Raw genomic sequence first — 12,217 nt, 5'->3', positions numbered from 1 at the left:
CCTTTTATATGTGACTTAAGTTACGAAACTCACAATACTCTCCAGCTTGGGAGTGACGGAGCTGAGGTGCTGCTGTCCTCGAGATCCGCGATGCTGCCCGTGGCATGGAGACAGTGAGATGGGAACAGTTGTTTACTGATAACAGAGCCAGGGGGCATCCTGAGAAACCAGCAGCTGGCAAGTGCAGCGCAGACAAAAGGAGATGGTTGAGCTCACCATGCAGAGCTGAGCTGCATCTTGCCACAGGTAGTTTGGGGTGTCAAAAGTTTAGATGGGTAGGACAAAGTGCAGTCGGACAAATTCATCCTGACACCCGCAGGGAGCTGAGCACGGGGGGAGAGGCAATGGGTGACCCTGTGTCCAGGCAGCTGCCTCTGGCCCCAGCCCCGGTGACTGATCGGTGAGAGGAAATGTTGTATAGGTTTAATCACAGCCTAGGAAGCGAGGGCTGAGGGTGGCTGGATGAAACAAGCTGAGCACTCAGCGCCCGCCTGCTGCAGTCACATGCGGACTAGACCAGACAGGTCCCCAGAACATCTGCTCCACACCTGGCACAACCCCAAGGAAACTCCTGATCTTTGCTCCCTGCCTGCCAAGACCTTGTAAGTCAAAGGTTAGGAGAACACGTAAAGCACTGGTGAAGACAGCAGGGCCAATCTGGGCTGTCACCACTCTCGGCAGTCCCTAGTGTTTTCCTAAGAGCACCGTGTGTGACGCTGGCTCCAACATGATCTGTCCTTGGCCAAGTGCAAATAGCTGCCAAGATGCTGCATGAAGAATCCGCTCTCCACTGCATGGGTGACTGCCACTCAGGTCCTCTCGTCTCAGCATTCTTTCCCCTAACACCTCAAGCGAAATTAGGGCTTGGTTAGCTCAAAACACCCAGCTTAGCAGTAGGTCCATGCTAGGCTTTTGCCACAAGTTGGTCCTACAGATGAGGACCTGGCAGGCGATCACCAGGAGTAGCACTTTGTCATAGCCCAGCTGAGCTCCACCAGGGCTGTGTGTGCTGAGAGCACCTTCAGGAAACTCTGGGAGCATCCTGAACTCCAGGCAGCTGTGGGCAGGAGAGCTTCTTGTCCACCAAGGTCAGGCCAGGAAGGGTAGTTACAGAAAGAGCTAAAAATTATATCTAATATAATTTTATCTACAGTTGAGGGGAACTGTACAGGAAGTTTTGCTACCAGGGTTGCATATCTGCTTTTCAGGAAAGCTGGTGTTTGCTCTGGTGCAGGATAAATGCCTTTGGTTTCTCAGAGAGCCCGTCCCTCTCAAAACAACATGTATTCCTGTGCTTTTCTGGGCTACTTGCCTCTCCCATCAAAGCCTGAAGCTCATTGAGATTGCCCACCTCCTTGCATAAAAGGGCTTTCTTGCTCATTCTCCCTCTCCCCTTTGAAGATCATGGGGTAATTCAGGTCAGCAAGGACCTCGGGAGGTCTCTAGCCCAACCAAAGCAGGGTCAGTCCTGAAATCAGGGCTTTACCTGGTCGGTTCTTGAAAATAAAGACTGGAGATGGCATAGCCGCTCGGGTAACCTTCTCCACAGTGCTGAGCTTCCCACAGCAGAAAGTGTCTCCTTTGTGTTTGCCTGCAGAGCTTTAGTCTTTTGGGACTGGAAATCCCTGTGCCAAGCCCCTGTGGGCACATGGGAGCAGCTGATGAAGCCTCTGATGATGTCTCTTCAAGACATCGCAGGAAACTTTTCTATGCCCTTTCCGGCTCTGTTATCACTCCTGGTTTCTTGTAATCCTCACAGACTCTCATCCCAGACCTCTGCTGCAGGGACCAAATATGCTTTTACTCTTTGCCCTAGCAGAAGTGTAATTTTATTTTATTTTCAGTGAGATTGTTAAAACATTTCTGCACTGTAAGATTAGGAACTGCCATTTAAATTCTTTTGATAAACCCAACCACACACATCCTTCTATTCTAAATGAAACAAAGGGCAAAGGGAACAGATTTTTTTTTGTTTGTTTTTGGAATGATCTCTCACGGGACTGTTCTGGTTACTGCATAATTGGCTGTTTGTGCTGCAAAATCCCGCTCCTGCAGGCCTCATCCCCAGAGCCTGGTAGCATTACTGAAAGCCCAAGTGATGGAAATCAGCCATTGAGCCCAGATCACAGATGGTTACACTGAAAAAGATCAGGGTTTACTTGCATACATGCAGGGGGGGGCTCCACATTTGGCAGTGATGCTGGCTTGAAGCATTCTCGGTTGTTCGTGTTTCTGTGACTCTGCTTCATTGTGCTGGCACAACATCTCGTGGGGCTGGGCTGCAAGTCAGGTCCTGGAGCTGATCCGGCTGGAAAATGAAACAGCAAGGTGAAAAAATGTGTGTGTCGGGGGGAATGGGTTTCAAACCCTGTTGATTCCTGCTCTGAGTCATAGTGCTCCTGCACACACTTGCTGGGGGCCACCACCTTGGTGCTTAAGAAAAGGTTAAAGAGAGCAGGCAAGGAATAAGCCCATTTGTATCACCTGCCCTTGTGCCCATCCTCTGTGGGTTTCCAGACACCAAGTGCAACTCTTCCCCTGACAGCCAGCTGCTCTTCCCAGCTCAGGCACTTGCCCTGCACCTCTCCTCCCAGCCACAGGAGCTGATTCCACTTCAGCCTGCAGCTCTCTCTTTGTGAGACCATACAGTTTTGTTATGCCATTTTTGTTATCTGCCCTACTTTAATAATTTTCACTCACATTCTGCCCTTATTTCCTCATTTGCAAACTCACCACACAAAAGAGGCTATCCTCCAAGCAGAGCATAGAAGTTTGGTCAAATATTTTCCAACAGAACACATTTTGCATCAGAAATCACCATTTCAGTTCCTAGGAGGACTCTGTGGGAATCCAAAAATCTCAACATTTCTCAGGTAAAACAAATAAACGACTGACAGCCAAAGCACATTTTGATGAACTCCTGTTTCTGCCTTCCAGGGGTGACCAGCAAGTGGTATTTGATAAGAGAATCCCCACCACCCTGCCAGCCCAAAATGTGACCTGAGCCCTGTCACGTCCCTGGTACTGTGGTTGCCACCAAGTCACTGAGCTGGTTAAACTGATGTCAGCTTGTTTTCCTGCAGTGACACTCGTACCGGTGCTCCCACGTGCCAAGTTTTAGCTCAAATGAATTGTTTTTAAGTGGCCAAAAATACATAGACAGGATATGAGTAGGAAGCATAAAATGGGGTGGGAAGAGGTGGCAACAAATGCTGTCGTGATTAGGCTAAGGAGGCTGGAAAAGCCTTAAAACATCAAGTGTGATTTTCAAGACATGAATCTCCCTCGTATCTTCTGCCCCACCTTCCTGGCCAAAGTCAGAGGGTGAATTTTAGAGCAGGAAATGAAAATTATTGATGTATTAGCTGCCCCAACCCCGAAGTGCTGTATGCAGACATTTGTAAAAGGAGTAGGGAGCAGCGTGGAACATCTACTTGCTGGCACAGGCAGAGGGAGAGAGGCTGCACTCCTCTCCCTTTCTTTGGGGAAAGATCTCATGGTGTGACCTTCCTCCACAGGGAAAGAAGCATTTCTTGGTTCACATTTACCCATTATGTTCTGCATCTTGCTGCAACCCCAGGGACTTCAAGATGACCATGCTGAACATAGCCCCAAAAGTGGCTCTCAGCCTAACAACAAGCTTCTCTCAGCTGCAAAAGAAAAAAGCTCTCAACACACTAGCTGCCCTGCTGCACACCTGAACCTCTGCCAGACAAATGAATCAGCACACCAGGGAGTGACCAAGAATGCTCTTCCTTTAGGAGGAGGCAGTGGAAATGTCCATTGATCTCAATACCCCTGTCTTACTCATGAACCGGTGGTGTGCAGGAGTCTGTTTACAAGGCCAACTCCTCCTGCCCCTCCTGGGGGTTGGTGAGGGACCAGCCATGCCACCCAGACATCCTCCCCTGAAGCATTTCTTCCCTGTCTAGGCTGGCACTAGCCAGGCAAGCGGTGTTCAGGTTTGTGTCACGGTCCTCCTGGGGCTAAGGCTTTTGCTGGGAAGCAATTTGGAAAATGCGTTTGTCTGCCAAATTTATCTGTTAGGTCACCTGTAAAAGCAGTAGCTGCAGAGGCTGGCTTGTAAGGATTGTACGGTACTAGGTGGGGTCACGGTGTACCTACACATTAGAGCAAATGTTTAATGAACTATTAATGCACTTGGGTGGTCAGCCCAAAGCAATCACCACTGCAACAGCCAGTCAGTCACCAACCTGCATGGCTGCAGCTGGCAATAAACCACGGACACCCCTGGGGGATAACAGGGACCACCCAGGTGTCAGTGTGGTGTCAGGACAGTTGTCTGATAGTTGGATCAGCTGCTACTTCTGGAAGAAGCCGAACGAGAGAGGAGAGGTGTCCCTGTTGTGCAGTGAGGAGCACGTGAGGACCAGCTTTGGGAGTCAGTCAGTGCCTGCAGCCAGCAGACACGAGCACGCTGCCAGCTGCGCACAGGGCTTTGGTGCTTTGCCTGAAGACAGAAGCGATTCAATGCCCTCCTTCAGGCTGGGCTGGAGCAGAACAGGGCAGTGCCTTGGGCCGTGATCCGTCCTGCTCTGGAACATGACACACACGCAGTCACTCCCTGTTTTTACTGGCCTGACATCCGAGTCCTGATTTCTACACAGAAAATAAAAAGGATCCCTTTCAGCAACAGAGGCACAGTGTCAAATCCTCCCCCCTTCTGAAAATCACAGCTCTAACCCCCTTGCTGCCCTCTAACCCCCTCGTTCCCTGCCTGTCTCTCTTCTCCCGATGCCCCATCTGCCAGCAGCTGGACAAGGGGACGGCCTTTGCTCGCAGAAGGTGTGGGCACAAAGGAAAAGACTACAAAATTCCTCACACCACTCTTCCCTTCCTGGGAATCCTAAGGAACTCATGTCGCATTTCTTCCCAGGGGACTCACAGCATGCTTCGTCCCATTGGGATAGTTTGGAACTAGGATTTTTTACACCATTTTAAAGAGCTTTCATACAGCGTGCACTCCTCCGCCTCCCTCCATGTCCCGAAAAGCATCTATTAATACTTGGCACGCTATTTCTGGGCTGGATTCTGAGGCTTGCTACACCGCAGCCCAAGCACAGGTAATGCTCAGCTTGGCAGCCCTGGAGGAGACAGGCTCGGCAGACACAGCGAGCCCAGGCCTGCTCTGTGCTTTTCCGTGGCTTCTGTGGGGTTTCTCCAAGAGAGAGGAAAAGTGTGAATTCAGGAGCAGTGACTCAGCCTGAGGACTCTGCCCACACTTCTTTCAGAGGGGCAGTGGAGGTGGAGTCAGCTTCCAATTTTTGTCCCAAGATCCTGGTGATTGTGGCTATTTGCGCGTTCTCCCTGGATATTTATAGGGCAAGGCACTGTCTAGACTTGCTTTTGGTTGTTTCTTTAAGGGGAGTTTTACCTCCTGGCAGGAATATAAAAGCTCCTAGTTTGGTTCAGCTTGTGCTGAGAGCCTTCCTCTGCCACACCGGCCTCTGTGGGCTCCCAGAGCCTCCAGCACTGCCTTGGCTCCTGACCTGGGTCTCCACTAAGGGCTGTTTGCAGATCAGCCATGGACTGCAAACAGCCACACGTGTGTGTGTGTACAAGTGTGCTGCAGGGGGATGATTTCCCATCCTTTCTCTAGGTGATCTGTGAATCTCACATTGAGAATTTGTAAATATTGGCACTTCTGCTCCACGGTACCATTTTGTGTTTCAACACAAGCCTCCATTTCATCCCCATGATGGATCAATAGTGCAGACAGCAGATGTGTTGCCTCCAAACTCCTAGTGCAAGCTGGCAGGGCTGTGTGGCCCATGGGGACTGCTCATGCCAAGCCCAACTGCCGGACAAGCATGTGGGTGTTCCCCTTGCAATGCTGGGAAGTAGGACTGTTTGCTCAGGAAACACTTTTTAAGCAGAAGTTGCTGTTTCTGAGGAGGCTGGTGAACAAGGCACTGGCTCCTTGGGTGCAATCCTCAGTGATGGGTATAAATCTTACCCATTTGGGCTGAGCACAGAAGGGCACGGCATATAAGAAGGGGAGAGACTTAAAAAGCAGCAGTCGGTCCCATCAAAGAAGAGGGATGGCTGTAGGGCAGAGGTGTCTTGGCCTAAAAAAGCTGCTCCCTGCTTCTTCCATGGAGGCTGAAGAAGACTTGGTTCTTCTCTACCTGGACCTGGGTATTCGATAGCTACACAGCGAGTAACACACCAGTCACAGCTGGGATTTGGCCAAATCTACAACGTGTCTTTCTGCCAGCAACTGATGTCCCTGACCTGCTGGGCTGGGTTGTATTTATCCGGGTGCTCGTCTCGTGGAGAATCTCTGCAATGTGAAAAATCTTGTGTGCAGAGCAGGGAGTGTTCCTTCCAGGCACCCAGCAGGCTGTACCCACTGCCTGTGATTCTAACGACTGTAACACCTACATGCTGTGCATGCCCTGATGCTATGCTTGCATTTGGGCTCACCTCTTCCATAGGGGCTAGCATCTTCCCAAAGCGACCTGTGATCTTGACTGGCTCTGTCACTGCAAAGATGAAAAGGTGCCACAGGTGGGAGGGAGGAAGCAAAAAACCAAGACTCATTGCTTTCCAAAACATGGGGCTCTGTAAAGATATCTCAAAGAGGGCAGATAATAAAGGGGACTCCCAGGGAGTCTCTGCAAGAGATTGGTTGGATGCTTTTCCCTTCTCAAAGCAGGAAATCACCAGCAACAGGTTCAAATGGAGTCGTGAAGCTTAGACTTGGCCTCGCTGAACCACCTTGACTTGCAAGGCCTGATCTGAAAGATGGGATTTGGAAATTCCAGTCTTAAGAGGAAACGTGTCTTGTTTGCTTGCTTTTACAAAGCAGCAACAAACGTAGCATGTTCACTTGCTTCTTTGCTCTGGATATGGGTTTCCCCTGATGCTATCTGACTAGCCCCAATACAGGTTTTTTTTTTTTTTTTTTTTTTAGGAGTGTATGCTGTTGGAAGAGACCCTACAGAACAGGTTTGAGTTTCTTTTAGTGAGCCCTGCCAGGCTTACTTCCTGGCAGGTTCAGAAAAGCAACTGAAGGCAAGAGAAGGGTGGGTTCTTCGTAAGGATGCTGGATCAGGACACACAAGACCCAGGTTAAATTCCCAGGTCTGCTGCAGTCTCCTGGGTTACACCCCACAAGCATTTTAGAGACCTAAAGCAGGCCATGTGAATTTATAGCTCTCAGGTGCCCCATGGGGAGCACTGAGCACACACCCCAAAGCCTCCCCAACACCACAAAGCTGTTCTATTAGTGGGATGGCGTGGGATGTAGCCCCTTCTGTCTGCCAGCTCCTCCCATATGTTACCACAGCAGGTAGGGCAGATGACGGGAGCTGGAGGGACGTTCACAGGGGCTGTCTGGAGCGTGGACAAGCCAAGCAGTGCAGGACACATCCTGCCACAGCGCCTGTGCTCCTCTGCTCTTGTGTACATGACAAGGCTTAGCTCTGCAGGACAGTCTGTCAAACAGCTTTCGTCAGCATCACATTCCCTTACAAAAACACCCAGCAACTCTAACAGACAGTGCTTTGTTTTCCTGGGAAGTTAAAAAGAGAACATCATGAGGTGGACGGCTAATGTTTCTAACTGATGCTTTATGCTGCTTGCCGAGGCTTTTGCTAATTGAGCACCTCTGCCTGGCCCATCCAGTTGGCTCTGGCTGCCTGCACAGACAGCAGCACGCTGCCGGGGATCTGTGCCCTCCTGCCCTGGGGCAGCCTTTCCATCACGTACATTTCACCCATGTTCATGCCCCGTAACCTGCTTGGTGGTGCCTTCCCTCACCATGTCCTGGGGCACTTCACATGTGGGGCAGAACAAGGCCATTCCCACCACCAGCTCTGGGCTGCATGGATGGGGCTGCCTGGACCACTTCACTTGTTGGCCTCAGCCCTGTTGGCCCAACCAGTCAAGAAAAGCTTTAGGCTGTGGACAGTAAGCCCTATTTGCCCCCTTTTTGGTGACACATTGGTTAAACCAATTAGTATTAGTACAATGGCTCCAATTAGGATAATATTTCAGTGCAAGTCCATGGGCATTTTGGAAGTCCTATCACACCTGGCAGGATTTTTCAAGGTCTGTTAGAAGTGAGTTAGCCCATGCACAGATAAGCTTACTACTATACCTAGATAGCTTGTTGGGTTTTAAGGTTTTGGAGACAGTTCTTAAACAAAACTCTGCCCGGCTCAGGAGTAGCAAGTCCTACCAGACAGAGCAATGCATGAAATGCAAAGTTAAGTTCCTTTTCCTTCCTCTAGAACCAAGATGTACGTGGTCATTGACAAGTTCTTTCCAGCTCTTTGTGCCACAGTTTTCTTGTGTGTAAAACAGGTGAAGTAATGCTAGTCAGAACTTCACAGAAAAATAAGTGGTTTTTTTGTTTGTTTGTTTTGTTTTTAGTTATTTTTCCTGAAAGTTTCTGAGATTTGGCTTCATCCCAGCTTGGAATTAAAACAGAAAATTTCAAAAATCTCATCCAATACAAACTTAGGGAAAATCACACTCAAACAGCTCTTTCACATAGATGAATATATTTTGTCCTCGATAAATATCAAACACAATCTAGCTAACACTAAAGTACACAATCCAGCTGAGTTTTAACAGATGTTAAACTGGAGATAATTTCAGACTGAATGTATCAAAGTTTCTACTCACAAGTGTCTTAAGTTGAGCTTGGCCTTATTTTTTTCTGCTGTTCCAGCAAAACCTGTTACATTCTGCCCAGCATTTCTCTGCTGCTACAGCTGTGTATTGTGATGGGCTCTGACACCAACAAACCCTCTCCAGCCCACTCTGATCTCAGTCTTAAAGGTGCTCTTAGACCTGTCAGGAAAAACACTTGCAGGCACTAGATGCTGCTATTGTTACTGGTATTCACTGTGATTATGATGAGAATTGTACTGGCCCTAAAAATACACGAATATTTCCTACTTTCAAGTTGTCCAATCTTCACCCAATATTTAGAATTTTTCACAATCCCTTTCCATTTGCTTGAGAACAAAAACAATGCATGGCCACAGCAGACAAGTGGGAAATATTCCTGATAAAAATACTGTATAACAATTGCAGTGATCAGCCCACAGAAAAGAGAGCTATTACTTTTTCCTCTATCCCAGAGCTTCTCCACCCTTGCAGGGCTGCAGCTCCCTCTTCAAAGGCTCAAAGAAAGTCAAAACAATGCATGGCCCTTTTCCACTTACAATAAAAGTACAGAAATGGAGCACAGACAACAATGACAAGCTCCTATCATGAATATGTGTGTCTTTGGGAGGATATTTGACCTTCAAGGGCAAGGATGTCCGGAAAATCAGGGAGTGAGATTTCCTTGGCTTTTAAGCACAATGCTTCACCCACCTCAGTGTCCTCTAGCACTGGCTTCCACTGGTCTCCCTTGGGCCCCCAGTTCAGCACATGGGACCTCTGGGCATGGCTTGGGCAGATAGAGATGTGGGATGGAGGCTTTACAGGATCACTGCTAAATTTGCCTCTTGCTTCCCTTCCTTATGCATGCTGGCCCACTGGGGAAGGAGGAGAAAGCAGCCACACCCTGCAGGGAGATAAGAGAGAGATCAGGAACCCTCTAATCAAGAGAGTGTGAGCACAGCTGTAATGACAGCAGAAGGTGAAGACAACATGTGCATTGAGGTTGCAGGTTGATGGAGCTCTTAGAGATGTCCCCATGGGGACAGGGAACCCAGGAAAGCAAGCTGCTTGGTCACAGCCCCCTGAGCTTCTTGCTTCTTGTCCCTGGCTCCATCCACATTTAGAAGTGATGTTCTCTCAGCCCCTTCTTCATCTTATTCAAGTCTGGTTGTCTCTCAATTTAGCAAAATAATTATAAAGACTCCAACCCATCAGAAGCGTGTCCTCCTCCAGTCAACCAGCCAGGATTCAATTAATATCAGACAATTTAAACTGAATTAAAAGCTCTGGCTCAAGGATCTGTCCTGGTTTAATTTGGCCAGCATCACACCACACCCTCATTTCACTTAACACGAGTTTGAACAGAGACATGGTCCTTAAAGCAGCATCAAGAAGGTTAAATAATGAAAATATCATGAATAAATAAAAAGCAGGGAGCCCAGCAGGATAAAAACCTGCTGACTCGGCAGGCACTCACACTGCTCCCTGCTCCGTGCCCTTGTTCAGGTGCAGGAGACCTGGAAGCGAGCACAACCTCCCAGCAGGCAAAGGACTGGGGGCACGGGGGGCACTGGGAGCACTGGGGTTACTGCAATTACGAACAAGGAAATGGAGCAGGGATCACTCAGGCAGATGGGTCAGACAGAGCAATTGATATCAGCACCGCTGACATTTCATGCTAACACATTACAGCTTCTGCTCAGCTAAGCAAAAGCCTGTTGGAGCATCAGCGTACGAGGGGCACAAAGCCTCTTGTGCTGTTTTCCAGGCGTCAGGTTGTTCCCATTGCACACTGCAGGCAGCATGTTGGCAGGTAGTTCTGGTAACTGCAAAGGTCTGGAGACACTTCTACTAGCCAAGGTACGCACTAGCTTATTCTGCCTTCCTCTAGGGAGCCCAGCTTACTCCCTTAGGTATTTTCTTATTAACCATCAGCAGATAAAGAATTGGCACATTTTATGGCTGGTCCATTTCTACCCCTGAGGCTGAGCAGTGAATGCTGTCATTCCCATTCCTCTGGCAGCAAGGCAGGATTTGGCCAGATGGATTCTTCTAAAAGCAGGACCAGATCCCCTAGAGCTTGTCTTTTGCTTGTGAAGGAGAAACCAAAAGCAGCAAGTCCTCGGCTGCGACCCTGGTTCCTCCTGTTGTTTTTTACAGCTGGGGCTTGGGAGCAAGCTCTGAACTCCACCAGGCAAACTCGGCACTCCCTTACCTTCTGGAGTAACCTGGATTTCAGCCCATTAAGGACACGGCCCTGCGGCAGTAAGTGAAAGGGAGCCAGAAATATTACATTAATAAGCAGAAACGTTCCCAGCTCTGATCATTAGCCATGGGACTAAAGTGCTCAGACAGTATAAAGTAAACAGAAGAGAGCTGGGTTTATTAGAGCACGTTCCCTTTTCCAGGTATCTTATGCTAATGTACACAGAGATCTGAGAGATAGGAACCGTTTGAGGACTGTAAGAGGAAACCAGCAGACAGCTATTAACAGAGGAAAAATTCACAGGTACCTAAGCCTGGGCACAGGGATGGGTTTTCTTACGCTCAGAGAGGCTGGCAGAACACCAAGTTTCTATTCTAACATATATAAATTTATAGCCACGTTTGTGTGTGCATGGACTTTGGTGTCTGCCAAAAGAGAGATGAAAATGGGAATTTAATATATGAAAATGGGAATTGAATATACTATCTACAAATTGCACTTCAAAGTAATTTCTACCCGTGCCTTAGCACTGAGGAGCATTACTGCGATACAAAAGAGGCCAAAAGCCATCAGGCTGAGCCCAGAAAATGCCAGGGGAGTCCGTGTGAACACGAGTGTGTGGCTGTGCAATGGTAGCAGCAGCGTACCTGCATGCTGTGTGCCTCACCTGGAGAGCTGTATCGCCACAAAGCACATCCCTCTGACGTGTTACAATCGGTAGGAAAGCTGCGAATCTGCCCTGACCTCAGGGCAAAACGTACAGAGCAAAATACCACAAGCGAGCGTTTCCAACACGAGGAATAAAACCGGATACCTAGGGAATCTCGGGCAGCTCTGCCGATGATACAACAAGCCCTGCAGCAGAGACAGTCAGCCTCCCGTTGGGAAATCCCAGATGCCAGGGATGACTCCAAAGTATTCCCCAGGGATTGCACACAGATTGAGCCTAAACTCAGTTAAGCAAAACCTCAGGGAGGCAGCTCTGCACGTGCCAACCACCTTGAAAGGTTCCATTGCAGGAGCTCCCACTGAAAACAGCGATTAATGCCTTCCTTCAGACCACCAACGGGTATCTTAAAGCCATACCTTTGAATTCTGACAACCTCATAATGAGGTGAGCAGGGTCTGACCCAGGAGAAGGAAAAGAGGTGCTGAGTGCACAGCCCACACACAGGTGCCTCCCGAGCTTCTTAAAAGGGAATAAAAAACCTTGAAGAGTTTGTCTTGGCTTTCCTTCAACTCACGCACTAGAACTGAGGTGGATATCTTGAATCCCAATATGAAATGTTCCCCGAGTTTTTATTATACCTTGTTTTCCCTTTTTTTTTTTTTTTTTTTTTTTTTTTTTTTTCCCTTGCAGTTCTGCTC

General features: G+C 48.7%; 1 protein-coding gene and 1 long non-coding RNA gene across 4 annotated transcripts in view; one reads left to right on the top strand and one right to left on the bottom strand.

The window, feature by feature from the left end:
• EPS8L2 (EPS8 signaling adaptor L2) overlaps positions 1-12,217 on the top strand; it is a 61,693-nt gene that overhangs the window by 6,655 nt on the left and 42,821 nt on the right. The window lies entirely within an intron of this gene.
• On the bottom strand, positions 360-9,542 carry LOC311437783. 3 transcript variants are annotated; one of them, XR_014693704.1, is made up of 5 exons: positions 9,355-9,542; positions 6,448-6,506; positions 4,215-4,620; positions 2,168-2,308; positions 360-1,779 (listed from the first exon to the last, which is right to left on the bottom strand). It is a non-coding gene; the product is annotated as an uncharacterized lncRNA (long non-coding RNA). The 3 variants fall into 3 exon arrangements; XR_014693705.1 differs by lacking the exon at positions 360-1,779 and having other exon boundaries at positions 1,988-2,308; positions 9,355-9,541; XR_014693706.1 differs by lacking the exons at positions 360-1,779; positions 2,168-2,308 and having other exon boundaries at positions 3,337-4,620; positions 9,355-9,540.

This window comes from Aythya ferina (genome assembly GCF_964211825.1).
Source record: "Aythya ferina genome assembly, chromosome: 5".
NCBI classification, from domain to species: domain Eukaryota; kingdom Metazoa; phylum Chordata; class Aves; order Anseriformes; family Anatidae; genus Aythya; species Aythya ferina.
This window is presented reverse-complemented; position numbering and strand designations above follow the sequence as displayed.